The 14,562-nt window shown below is 48.9% G+C and overlaps 1 pseudogene; it reads left to right on the top strand.

The window, feature by feature from the left end:
- The first annotated feature begins 1,276 nt into the window (after positions 1-1,276).
- On the top strand, positions 1,277-3,653 carry LOC123402521 (annotated as a pseudogene).
- Positions 3,654-14,562: the final 10,909 nt, after the last annotated feature.

Genomic DNA, 14,562 nt, shown 5'->3' with positions numbered 1-14,562 from the left:
TATGGGAAAGTGACTTATAAGTCAGATGACAACCAAACATGCGTGACTTATAAGTCACTGGTTTTAAGGTCCTGTTTGGAACCATAATAGATTATGATAATCTAGATTATGAACATAGATTATATAATCTGGTTTATAAAAATAATCCAGGTGGGTATGTTTGGAGACCAGATTATATAAACTGTAAACCAGCTTTTAAATTGTATAATGACATGTTTGCTCTCTGTTTACAAGGAAAAATAGGAAAGTGGCGGTGGCACTGCGTAATTCTCTTGAAGTTTACAAAGGTAACACGTCATTTGTAATCCATAATCTCATTTTAGCTGGGGTAGAACAGATTATGAGATTATAATAATCTGGTCATCTAGTTTATAGAATCTACAATATAAACTGTCCTGTTTGGAAATACAATAGATTATAAAAACCAGATTATATAATCTGTGTGGTTCCAAACAGGACCTAAGTCACCTCACTTATTGAAACCAAACGGGGTCTTAACGTGCCGTCGGGCTTTGTGGGTGGATATAGCAATTCTCTATGCATCTCTGTACACCATGAGTTTTGGGTTTGCATATCACGACTGGGTAAACAGTTATTACTTTTCTCATCTGTACTAATAAAAGCACGAGAGGGCAGATCCAATTCATCATCTCAGCCGTCTAATCAAATTATCAATGGTCAAAATCACTGTTAACGAAATCGTTAACGAAACCCCACTTAATCCCGTCGCTAATGATACCTCGCTCTCCAATGTGTGACGCCTGAGGCTTAGGCGTCACACTGCCTGGGGGTGGGGCCCTCCCTGCCACGTGGTCGGGGGTGTGGCGCCTAACCCCTAGGCGTCACACAGTACAGTGTGGCGCCGAGGTGTCGGGCGCCACACAAAATGGTCAGGCCGGTGAATTATTTCTTCCGAAGGATCAATCCGTGAGTTCTTTCGTCCCAGGGGTCATTTTTGTCAATTTTGCCCGCCCAAGAAGGCAAGAACCACTCCCACCCCGTCCCCGCCTCGCGCAACCGCCGGGCGCCGCGGGCCCCTCCGCGGTCGTGCTCTCCACGGAGGCCGTGAAGCGCGACATCCAGGACCTCGGCTGGGGCGAGTGCCCCGTCGGCTCCGTCCTCTCCATCCACGTCGGGTCCGCCGCCTCCTCCCCCGTGCCGCAGATACGTGCTGTCGGACCTGCCGTCAGACATCGTCGTCCATGTCGACGACGCGAGGTTCTACCTGCACAAGGTAATTCCATCCATCAGCTGACTGATTCCTCTGCATACGTCTCAACTTCTGAAGCTCGAGTTAGAAGAAACAATGCAGGCGCCAACATACAGCTACGAGCACACCGCAAGAATCTTTCGGTCAAGCTCTGCCACTTGTAGTTTGGATCCACGCTGCCCGCCGCTCAGAATCTTTCCACGAGTTTCCTCCCTCTAGATCGCCTTCCCGTTTCCATAATAAGTTTCTCCCCGCATATGGTTGGTGAATGCATACATTTGCACGCAGTGCCTCACAATTTAATATGTGTGCCCATTTGCTGCATCCGCTCGAAGCAGACACTGATCAACCAATCATGGCTACGTCCTGAATTTGTTCTTGAGCCATCGGTTAATGGTTGCTGTAATTTTGATTGGTTCTAATGGCCGCTGTAATTTTGATTGCGTGTGATTTGTTTCCAGTTCCCTCTACTTCCCAAGAGCAGCCTGCTGCAGAGGCTGATCGTGGAGGCGAGCCAGGGCGGCGCCGACGAGGTCCGCGTCGACGGCCTCCCCGGCGGCGCGAGGGCCTTCGAGATCTGCGCCAAGTTCTGCTACGGCATGGTGGTCACGCTCAACCCGTACAACGTCGTGGCCGCGAGGTGCGCCGCCGAGCACCTTGGCATGACGGAGGACGTGGACAAGAGCAACCTCGTGTTCAAGATCGATTTGTTCCTCAACTCGGGCGTCTTCCGGAGCTGGAAGGACTCCATCATCACGCTGCAGAGCACCGTCGCGCTGCTGCCGTGGTCCGAGGAGCTCAGGCTCGTCGCGCGGTGCGTCGACTCCATCGCCGCCAAGGCCACGGCCAGCCCCGGGAGCGTGGTCTGGTCCTACACGTACAATCGGAAGGCGGCGTCGTCTGATGAGATCGTCGAGGCTCGCCGGTGCTCGTCGTCGTCGCCGGCGGTGCCACGGGACTGGTGGGTGGAGGACCTGTGCGAGCTGGACGTGGAGCTCTACAAGCGCGTCATGGTGGCGGTCAAGTCCAGGGGGATAGACTGCCTCCCGATGTCGTCGGGGAAGCTCTCAGGGCCTACGCCGTGAGGTGGCTCCCCGAGAGTTGCCGGCGCTGCGACACCCCGACAGATGACGACGATGCTTGCGCCTTGGAAGTGCTCGAGACCATCGTGTGGCTCATGCCGTCCGACGGCGACGGGTCGTCGCCGTGCGGCTGCTCGTGCCAGTTCCTCCTGAACCTGCTGAAGCTCGCCGTCCTGGTCGAGGCAGGGGAGCTGCTGAGGGAGGAGCTCCTGGACAGGATCGTCCTGCAGCTGCACGATGCATCGGTGAACGACCTCCTGATACCGGTCAAGCCGCCGTCGCAGACCGCCTACGAGGTCGACCTGGTCGAGGCGCTGGTCGGCCGGTACACGCGGCGCGCCGGAGTGGACGGCATTGACAGGGAGGATGTGTTCGAGACGAATGTGGAGGCGGACGGCCCTTCCTTGCCAGCGCTGTGCAAGCTCGTCGACGGGTACTTGGCCGAGGTCGCCGCCGACCCGAACCTGCCGGTTTCGAGCTTCGTCGGGCTGTCGACCTCCATGCCGGAGTCGGCCAGGCCATCGCACGATGCCCTGTACACCGCCATTGATGTCTTCCTCAAGGTACATTACATCTGAACTCATGCACGATTGTTTGCCACGAAAATTGGTGTTGATTCTCTTGTGTCAAGAGAATCGCGCTGTATGTTTTCAACTTTTGATGATCTTGACATGAAAAATGTTGTGGATTCTTCTCGTCAGATGCATCCGAATCTGTCCAAGGTGGAGAAGAGGAGGATCTCGAGCCTGATGGACGTGAAGAAGCTGTCCAAGGAAGCGAGCATCCACGCGGCGCAGAACGACCGCCTCCCGCTGCGCGTGGTGGTGCAGGTGCTCTTCTTCCAGCAGAAGCGCGCGGCGGCGGCGGGGAGCGCGAGCGCGGCGCTCCTGCTGGCCGCCGCCGCGACGGCAACGCGCACCTGGAACTGGACGACGACGACGGCGGCGGCGACTGCTCGAAGAACCGTGCGCTGGCGCTGGCGCTGCCGGAGCCACCGACCCCGTCGGCGGCCCTGAGGAAGCAGATCGGGAGCATGAGCCTGAAGCTGGTGGGCGAGGACCGCCGCCGCGCCGAGGACGTCGTCAGCGACGGGCGGCGGCTGGCGAGGAGCGCCAGCATCGCGAACCAGAGCAGCAGGATGTCGCTGTTGTCGCGGTCGCGGCGGATCTTCGACCGGCTGTGGGTGGTCGGGAAGCCGCCGGGGCCGGGCGAGGTGGTGAGCAAGAGCTCCGACACGTCCGGGAGCTCGCAGAGCCCGCGGTCGTCGGGCAAGCCGCTGGGGTCCCACAAGTCGTCCGGCGGCTCGTGTATGTAGGAAATTTGTCTACTTTTTATATTTTGTGAAACTTCTATTTCAGGTACTGGTCAGAGGCCCTAAATCCCCTGCGATTTCTTCGTTCTTCAAGGAAACGACATATGAGGAGCTGCATTTATTGGCAAAATTGATAAAAATGATCCCTAGGGGGAAAGAACTCACGGAGTGACCCCTCGGGGAAAATATTTCACCCACCTGACCCTTTTGTGTGGCGTCCGACACCTAGGCGTCACACTACATTGTGTGACGCCTAACCGTTCGGCGCCACACCCCCCGACCACCTGGCAGGGAGGGTCCATCTCCCAGGCCGTGTGACGCCTAAGCCTCAGGCGTCACACAATGTAATTTGTGGCGCCGAACGCTTAGCGCCACACATTGACTTAACTGGCCACGGGCCAGCTCCCTTCCCCACCCCCTCCCCATTCCCCTCCCTCATTCAAACAGACACTGCAACGGCGGCGGCTGGCTCTCTTCGAATCCCTAATCCCCTCCCCCATCTCCTTCAGATCTGGTGATTTCTTTCTTGGATTGATCCCCCAAGGTAATCTCCTCCCCCATCCCTTCCGTTTCCCATCCTTCTATCCAAGTGTATTAGGTTTTTGTTGAGTAGATTGATTTGAGTAGGTTCTTAGGATTTGACTAGTTAGGATATGAGTTAGTATATGAGTAGATGAGTAGTAGTAGTTCATATTTGTAGTTAGTATTAGTAGTTAGTATATGAGTATATTAGTAGTAGTAGTTCATATTTGTAGTTAGTATTAATAGTTAGTATTAGTAGTTAGTAGTAGTAGTTAGTATATGAGTATATTAGTAGTAGTAGTTCATATTTGTAGTTAGTATATGAGTATATGAGTAGTAGTAGTTCATATGAGTTCTTAGGATTTGAGTAGTTATGATATGTCGATTAGTGGATTGTAGGATGGTGTAATTTTTTGAATATGAGTATTTTTTGAATATTAGTCAGTATATGAGTAGATGAGTAATTTTTTGAATATGATTAGTTTTTTGTGATTTGTAGGATGGTGTGGCTTCTGAATAATGTTTATGACGTTGAACACCGGGCCTATTTCATGTCGGAGAAGAAAATGGTAAGTAGAAAATGATTAGTAGATGAGTAATTTTTTGAAAATGTAATAAGCACTTGATATCTTCTTCTCCTATCTGTTTGCAGGAGCTTACGCCCTTGAAGATTCGGTCTCATGGGGCATCGTCTGTAATGCAGTACGATGAGCGGTACACCCCGTACATCGAGATGACAGGACTCCTTCCATTCGTGCAGCTTGTGAGTCGGTCAACGCCCAATCTGAACGTTGCGGCACTCACATCACTTATTGATCGTTGGAGGCCGGAGACACATAGTTTTCACCTCCGGACCGGAGAGATGACGGTTACTCTTCAAGATGTTTCCATGATCACCGCACTTCCGATCGAGGGGAAGCCTCTTTGTATGAGCACTGATTCCGAGGGATGGCGACAACAAATGGAGGCTCTTATTGGTATGTCGCCGCAGGAGCCGGAGGTAGAAGATGGAGGGAAGAAAGATAGAGTCCCGGCCGGCGCTCCTTTCACTTGGATTGCCGCGAACTTTGCTCATTGTCATGAGGACGCAGATGACGAGGTGATCCAGAGGTATGCTCGCGTGTACATGTGGTACGTCATCTCTAGGACTATCTTTGCTGACGGCACAGGAAAGAATGCTCCATGGATGTGGCTGAAGGCGTTGACTGTTTTCGACAACAAGTTCAGCTGGGGCTCGGCCGCACTAGCTTACTTGTATCGGCAGGTAATAAATTGTTAGTATTAAGCACTCTCTGTTATCTTTTTCTGCTAAACTGATGCATGTTTGTTGTTACTTGTAGTTGGACGATGCTTGTCGCAGGACGACAAAGGACGGTGGAGTTGGTGGTTGTATGCTCCTACTTTCAGTATGGAGCTGGGAACGCCTACCTGTTGGACGCCCTAAAAGCTCACAGTGGAATACCTGGGATGACCACGACAACCCTGTACGGCAACCTACATGGGCTTACAAGTAGGACTTGGTATCAGAGGTGGCAAGCGAAGTGAACCTATTGTACAAGCAATACACCAACGAGATGGATTCGCTTACCCCCGAGCAGGTAAGATGGTTTCAGAGTTGACTTCCATCTTTTATGTTGTGAGTAAAATGAATTGTGCCTTTTATGTTGTGTTGTAGGTGGAATGGGAGCCATATGGTGTCGGGCCAAACTTTGGTGATGCACACACGTTCGAGCTCAATCCACTATGCGTGCAGGAAAGACATCTTTGGCTAATGCGTTGTCCCCTTATATGCAATTGGGCAGTTGAGTTTCATCTCCCGCATCGTGTGATGCATCAATTTGGGTTCTTTCAGCCACACCCGCCGGAGTGGGTGGACACTGACACACAACTTCACAGGTAACAAAAAATAAGTACTGATTAGTTTTGTTCTTAGTGTTGAGCGAGCTACTGATGTGTTTTGTTAAAAGCAGGTTGGATAGGAGGAGGCAGCGAAAGATCAAGGATTGGCAGAAGCATCATAAGAGCTATGTCATTATGTTCGAGCAAAGTGTGCAGGCAGCTTCGAGCATACGACGAACCCAGTACCGCCAGCATTGTTCGCTTGCGTTCTACAACTACGTAAGATGGTTTCAGGAGAGTACTCGTGTCGAGATTTGTCCGCCGGCTTGCAAGGAGGACATATTGGAAGAACCCACTGAGTACGAGACTTGCCCAAGGCCATTACAACAAGTTAATTCGTGAAGGGTACCAAACTTCCTTCGCCCCTGTCCTGAACTTTATGGTAAGTGTGCTCACCTATGTTAAGTATGAATTCTAGTACACCTATTCACTTGCATGTCATTGTCTTGTGATCATAGCGCAAAGAGGTCAAGAAACAAGCTGATGAGTCCGAAGATATTCTAGAGAACACACCTGGAGGAAAAACGGGAGAATCTGCACTTCGTCTTTTCATAAAGGTGTTGTGTCATCATTATTATTTTGCCCACGAATGCAACATTATAGGTTACTTTATATATGTCATTTATATTTGAATCTAACAGGAACAGGGCCAGAAGTTACGGCGCCTATCCAACATTTTAGGTTGCCGTGACCCTGAATATGTTTCACCTTCGAGATCCGGTTCATCCGAAAGAAATACTCTAGACGATTCAGCTTCTTTGGGCGCTCGTATGGACGATGGTGACATAACCTCGACAGCTAATACCCAAAGAAATACTGTAGAGGATGATGTTGACACTCCTGAGGTATGACATAGCCATAAAACATTTTGCACTTTCAACCTTCAACTTTGAACTTTCAACCTTCATATGTATTAGGTTGCGGACGGGATGACGTTGAAGGCTTTCCAATGCTCCGCTTACATGTTGAAGCCTAGGAAGGAATTTAGGCGGTACTCACCGGATGATTATGCGAAAGGAAAGAACCCGGTCGCCGGGGGCTCTCGTTTGTCAAGGATGAGAAGCATGGACGATGAGGATGAGGATGACGATGACGATGAGTCGGATGACACGGAGCAATTTGTGGTTGCCAGAAGAAAGAAGCTAGTTTCTAAGAGGGGACGAGGCCCCAAGATGTGAACCGGAGCCATTTGGAGTTGGTGTTGCACTTGTGTTGTGAACCATTTACTTTTGTTGTGAACTATTTCGAGTTGTGAACCATTTAGTTGCTGTTGCACTTGTTATGAACCATTTAGTTGTTGTCTAAATATATGATGATGATGCTGTCAAAAATGCTGTCTAAATATATGATGGTGTTGTTGCACTTGTTGTGAACCATTTAGTTCTTGTCAAAAATGTTGTATTGCTGTCAAAATTAAGCTTCCAGCAGGTTTTCACATGTGTGGCGCCCAAGGCTTAGGCGCCACACATGTGCAACGCCTAAGCCTTAGGCGCCACACATGGCTTAGGCGCCACACATGTGAAAACCTACTGCCATCTCAAAGCACACTATTTCCCGCCACCTTTCCCTCCTCCGTTCCCGCCAAAATATCCACGTCTTCTTTCACGCCACCTTTCCCTCCTCCGTTCCCGCCAAAATTTCCACGTCATCTTTCCCGCCACCTTTCCCTCCTCCGTACCCGCCAAAATTTCCACATCTTCTTTCCCGCCACCTTTCCCTCCTCCGTTCCCGCCAAAATTTCCACGTCTTCTTTCCCGCCACCTTTCCCTCCTCCGTTCCCGCCAAATTTTCCACGTTTCCTTTCCCGCCACCTTTCCCTCCTCCGTTCCCGCCAAAATTTCCACGTTTCCTTTCCGGTCTATAAAAGGAGGCATTGGACTGCCTTCCTCCGTCATCCAGCCTCACTTGAGAACACTACCACCGCTTTAGTCTACATTTGTGATGTGTGGCGCCTAAGGCTTAGGCGCCACACATGTGAAATAGAGTAACAGAAAGTCTACATTTGGGATTGTTGGAATTATGCCCTAGAGGCAATAATAAATATAGTTATTATTATAATTCCTGTATCAAGATAATCATTTCTTATCCATGTTATAATTGTATTGAATGAAGACTTATATACATGTGTGGATACATAGACAAAACACTGTCCCTAGCAAGCCTCTAGTTGGCTAGCCAGTTGATCAAAGATAGTCAGGGTCTTCTGATTATGAACAAGGTGTTGTTGCTTGATAACTGGATCAAGTCATTAGGAGAATCACGTGATGGACTAGACCCAAACTAATAGACGTAGCATGTTGATCGTGTCATTTTGTTGCTACTGTTTTCTGCGTGTCAAGTATTTGTTCCTATGACCATGATATCATATAACTCACTGACACCGGAGGAATGCTTTGTGTGTATCAAACGTCGCAACGTAACTGGGTGACTACAAAGATGCTCTATAGGTATCTCCGAAGGTGTTAGTTGAGTTAGTATGGATCGAGACTGGGATTTGTCACTCCGTGAGACGGAGAGGTATCTCGGGGCCCACTCGGTAATACAACATCACAGACAAGCCTTGCAAGCAATGTGACTTAGTGTAAGTTGCGAGATCTTGTATTACGGAACGAGTAAAGAGACTTGCCGGTAAACGAGATTGAAATAGGTATGCGGATCGTGACGATCGAATCTCGGGCAAGTAACATACCGAAGGACAAAGGAAATGACATACGGGATTATATGAATCCTTGGCACTAAGGTTCAAACGATAAGATCTTCGTAGAATATGTAGGATCCAATATGGGCATCCAGGTCCCGCTATTGGATATTGACCGAGGAGTCACTCGGGTCATGTCTACATAGTTCTCGAACCCGCAGGGTCTGCACACTTAAGGTTCGACGTTGTTTTATGCGTATTTGAGTTATATGGTTGGTTACCGAATGTTGTTCGGAGTCCCGGATGAGATCACGGACGTCACGAGGGTTTCCGGAATGGTCCGGAAACGAATATTGATATATAGGATCACCTCATTTGATTACCGGAAGGTTTTTGGAGTTACCGGGAATGTACCGGGAATGACAAATGGGTTCCGGGTGTTCACGGGGGGGGGGGGGGGGGGCAACCCACCCCGGGGAAGCCCATAGGCCTTGGGGGTGGCGCACCATCCCTTAGTGGGCTGGTGGGACAGCCCAAGAAGGCCCTATGCGCCATAGGAAGAAAATCAAAGAGAAAAAAAAAGAGGAGGTGGGAAAAAGGGGGAAGGACTCCTCCTTCCAAACCTAGTTGGATTCGGTTTGGAAGGGGAGGACTCCCCCCCTTGGCTCGGCCGAACCCCTTGGGGGTCCTTGGACCCCAAGGCAAGGCTCCCCCTCTTCCCCCTATATACACGGAGGTTTTAGGGCTGATTTGAGACAACTTTGCCACGGCAGCCCGACCACATATCTCCACGGTTTTACCTCTAGATCGCGTTTCTGCGGAGCTCGGGCGGATCCCTACCGAGATAAGATCATCACCAACCTCCGGAGCGCCGTCACGCTGCCGGAGAACTCATCTACCTCTCCGTCTCTCTTGCTGGATCAAGAAGGCCGAGATCATCGTCGAGCTGTACGTGTGCTGAACGCGGAGGTGCCGTCATTTCGGCACTAGATCGTGGGACTGATCGCGGGATGGTTCGCGGGGTGGATCGAGGGACGTGAGGACGTTCCACTACATCAACCGCGTTTCTTAACGCTTCTGCTGTGCGATCTACAAGGGTACGTAGACCGGAAATCCCCTCTCGTAGATGGACATCACCATGATAGGTCTTCGTGCGCGTAGGAAATTTTTTGTTTCCCATGCGACGTTCTCCAACAGTGGCATCATGAGCTAGGTTCATGCGTAGATGTCTTGTCGAGTAGAACACAAAAGTTTTTGTGGGCGGTGATGTGCGTTTTGCTGCCCTCCTTAGTCTTTTCTTGATTCCGCGGTATTGTTGGATTGAAGCGGCTTGGACCGACATTACTCGTATGCTTACAAGAGACTGGTTTCTTCGCTACGAGTAACCCCGTTGCTCAAAGATGACTGGCAAGTGTCAGTTTCTCCAACTTTAGTTGAATCGGATTTGACCGAGGAGGTCCTTGGATGAGGTTAAATAGCAATTCATATATCTCCGTTGTGGTGTTTGCGTAAGTAAGGTGCGATCCTACTAGATACCCATGGTCACCACGTAAAACATGCAACAACAAAATTAGAGGACGTCTAACTTGTTTTTGCAGGGTATGCTTGTGATGTGATATGGCCAACGATGTGATGTGATATATTGGATGTATGAGATGATCATGTTGTAATAGATAATATCGACTTGCACGTCGATGGTACGGCAACCGGCAGGAGCCATAGGGTTGTCTTTATACTAAACTTTGTGCTTGCAGATGTGTTTACTATTTTGCTAGGAAGTAGCTTTAGTAGTAATAGCATGAGTAGCACGACAACCCCGATGGCGACACGTTGATGGAGATCATGGTGTGGCGCCGGTGACAAGAAGATCGTGCCGGTGCTTTGGTGATGGAGATCAAGGAGCACGTGATGATGGCCATATCATGTCACTTATGAATTGCATGTGATGTTAATCCTTTTATACACCTTATTTTTCTTAGAACCACGGTAGCATTATGAGGTGATCTCTCACTAAAATTTCAAGACGAAATTGTGTTCTCCCCGACTGTGCACAGTTGCTACAGTTCGTCGTTTCGAGATGCCACGTGATGATCGGGTGTGATAGACTCAACGTTCACATACAACGGGTGCAAAACAGTTGCACACGCGGAACACTCGGGTTAAGCTTGACGAGCCTAGCATGTGAAGACATGGCCTCGGAACACATGAGACCGAAAGGTTGATCATGAATCATATAGATGATATGATTAGCATAGGGATGCTTACCACTGAAATTATACTCAACTCACGTGATGATCGGACTTGAGCTAGTGTAAGTGGATCATGAACCACTCAAATGACTAGAGAGATGTACTTTTTGAGTGGGAGTTTAGCGAGTAATTTGATTAAGTTAAACTCTAATTATCTTGAACATAGTCTAAGTCCACTTTGAATATATTTGTGTTGTAGATCATGGCTCACGCGACAGTCACCCTGAATTTTAATACGTTCCTAGAGAAAGCTAAGTTGAAAGATGATGGAAGCAACTTTGTAGACTGGGCTCGTAATCTTAAGCTAATCTTACAAGCTGGGAAGAAGGATTATGTCCTTAATGCTGTGCTAGGAGATGAACCACCCGCTACGGCTGACCAGGATGTTAAGAACGCTTGGTTAACACGTAAGAAGGACTACTCAGTAGTTCAATGTGCAGTCTTGTATGGCTTAGAACCGGGACTTCAACGTCGCTTTGAGCGTCATGGAGCATTTGAGATGTTCCAGGAGTTTAAGTTCATCTTTCAGAAGAACGCCCGGATCGAGAGGTATGAGACCTCCGATAAATTCTATGCTTGCAAGATGGAGGAGAATTCGTCTGTCAGTGAACATGTGCTCAAAATGTCTGGGTACTCAAACCGTCTAGCTGAGCTGGGGATTGAACTCCCGCAAGAGGCTATCACTGACAGAATCCTTCAATCACTGGCGCCAAGCTATAAAGGCTTTGTGTTGAACTACAACATGCAAGGGATGAACAAGTCACCCGGCAAGTTGTTTGCGATGCTGAAAGTCGTAGAGTCTGAACTTCGTAAAGAGCATCAAGTGTTGAAGGTGAATAAGACCACTAGTTTCAAGAGAAACGGCAAAGGCAAGAAGGGTAATTCAAAGAAGAGCGGCAAGCCTGTTGCCAATCCGACGAAGAAACCCAAAGCTGGACCTAAGCCTGAAACAGAGTGTTACTATTGCAAGGGTATGGGTCACTGGAAGCGCAACTGCCCCAAGTATCTGGCTGATAAGAAGGCGGCCAAAGAAAAATCAAGTATATTTGATATACATGGTATTGATGTGTACTTAACCGGCTCTCGTAGTAGTGCCTGGGTATTCGATACCGGTTCTGTTGCTCATATTTGCAACTCGAAACAGGAACTACGGAATAGACGAAGGCTGGCGAAAGATGAAGTGACGATGCGCGTAGGAATTGGTTCCAAGGTTGATGCAATCGCCGTCGGCACAGTTTCACTTCAGTTACCATCAGGATTAGTTATGAACTTGAATCATTGTTATTTAGTGCGTGCGTTGAGCATGAACATTATATCTGGATCTTGTTTATTGCGAGACGGTTACTCTTTTAAGTCAGAGAATAATGGTTGTTCTATTTCTATGAGTAACATCTTTTATGGTCATGCACCCAATGTGAGAGGATTGTTCATATTGAATCTTGATAGTGATACACACATACATAACATTGAGACCAAAAGAGTCAGAGTTAACAATGATAGCGCCATATTTTTGTGGCACTGCCGCTTAGGTCATATTGGTGTAAATGTTGGAATTATGCCCTAGAGGCAATAATAAATATAGTTATTATTATAATTCCTGTATCAAGATAATCATTTATTATCCATGCTATAATTGTATTGAATGAAGACTCATTTACATGTGTGGATACATAGACAAAACACCGTCCCTAGCAAGCCTCTAGTTGGCTAGCCAGTTGATCAAAGATAGTCGGTGTCTTCTGATTATGAACAAGGTGTTGTTGCTTGATAACTGGATCACGTCATTAGGAGAATCACGTGATGTACTAGACCCAAACTAATAGACGTAGCATGTTGATCGTGTCATTTTGTTGCTACTGTTTTCTGCGTGTCAAGTATTTATTCCTATGACCATGAGATCATATAACTCACTGACACCGGAGGAATGCTTTGTGTGTATCAAACGTTGCAACGTAACTGGGTGACTATAAAGATGCTCTACAGGTATCTCCGAAGGTGTTAGTTGAGTTAGTATGGATCAAGACTGGGATTCGTCACTCCGTGTGACGGAGAGGTATCTCGAGGCCCGCTCGGTAATATAACATCACACACAAGCCTTGCAAGCAATGTAACTTAGTGTAAGTTGCGGGATCTTGTATTACGGAACGAGTAAAGAGACTTGCCGGTAAACGAGATTGAAATAGGTATACGGATACTGACGATCGAATCTCGGGCAAGTAACATACCGAAGGACAAAGGGAATGACATACGGGATTATATGAATCCTTGGCACTGAGGTTCAAACGATAAGATCTTCGTAGAATATGTAGGATCCAATATGGGCATCCAGGTCCCGCTATTGGATATTGACCGAGGAGTCTCTCGGGTCATGTCTACATAGTTCTCGAACCCGCAGGGTCTGCACACTTAAGGTTCGACGTTGTTTTATGCGTATTTGAGTTATATGGTTGGTTACCGAATGTTGTTCGGAGTCCCGGATGAGATCACGGACGTCACGAGGGTTTCCGGAATAGTCCGGAAACGAAGATTGATATATAGGATGACCTCATTTGATTACCGGAAGGTTTTCGGAGTTACCGGGAATGTATCGGGAATGACGAATGGGTTCCGGGAGTTCACCGGGAGGGGGGGGGGGCAACCCACCCCGGGGAAGCCCATAGGCCATAAGGGTGGCGCACCAGCCCTTAGTGGGCTGGTGGGACAGCCCAAAAGGGCCCTATGCGCCATAGAGATAAAAATCAAAGAGAAAGAAAAAAAAGGGAGGTGGGAAGGATGGGAAGGAAGGGAAGGACTCCCACCCACCAAACCAAGTCCAACTCGGTTTGGGGGGGGAGCCTTCCCCCCTTGGCTCGGCCGACCCCCTTGGGGCTCCTTGAGCCCCAAGGCAAGGTCCCCTCCCTCCCACCTATATATACGGAGGTTTTAGGGCTGATTTGAGACGACTTTTCCACGGCAGCCCGACCACATACCTCCAGGGTTTTTCCTCTAGATCGCGTTTCTGCGGAGCTCGGGCGGAGCCCTGCTGAGACAAGGTCATCACCAACCTCCGGAGCGCCGTCACGCTGCCGGAGAACTCTTCTACCTCTCCGTCTCTCTTGCTGGATCAAGAAGGCCGAGATCATCGTCGAGCTGTACATGTGCTGAACGCGGAGGTGCCGTCCGTTTGGTACTAGATCGTGGAACTGATCGCGGAATTGTTCGCGGGGCGGATCGAGGGACGTGAGGACGTTCCACTACATCAACCGCGTTCACTAACGCTTCTGCTGTACGATCTACAAGGGTACGTAGATCACTCATCCCCTCTCGTAGATGGACATCACCATGATAGGTCTTCGTGTGCGTAGGAAATTTTTTGTTTCCCGTGCGACGTTCCCCAACAGTAAAGCGCATGAAGAAACTCCATGCCGATGGACTTTTGGAGTCACTTGACTTTGATTCACTTGACACGTGCGAACCATGCCTCATGGGCAAGATGACTAAAACTCCGTTCTCCGGAACAATGGAGCGTGCCAGTGACTTGTTGGAAATCATACATACCGATGTGTGCGGTCCGATGAGCGTAGAGGCACGCGGCGGATATCGTTATTTTCTCACCTTCACTGACGATTTGAGTAGATATGGTTATGTCTACTTAATGAAGCACAAGTCTG

Source organism: Hordeum vulgare, chromosome 6H (assembly GCF_904849725.1).
Source record: "Hordeum vulgare subsp. vulgare chromosome 6H, MorexV3_pseudomolecules_assembly, whole genome shotgun sequence".
In the NCBI taxonomy this organism is placed as follows: domain Eukaryota; kingdom Viridiplantae; phylum Streptophyta; class Magnoliopsida; order Poales; family Poaceae; genus Hordeum; species Hordeum vulgare.
Note: the sequence above shows the minus strand (reverse complement) of the source record. Positions and strands in the feature narration are given on the sequence as shown.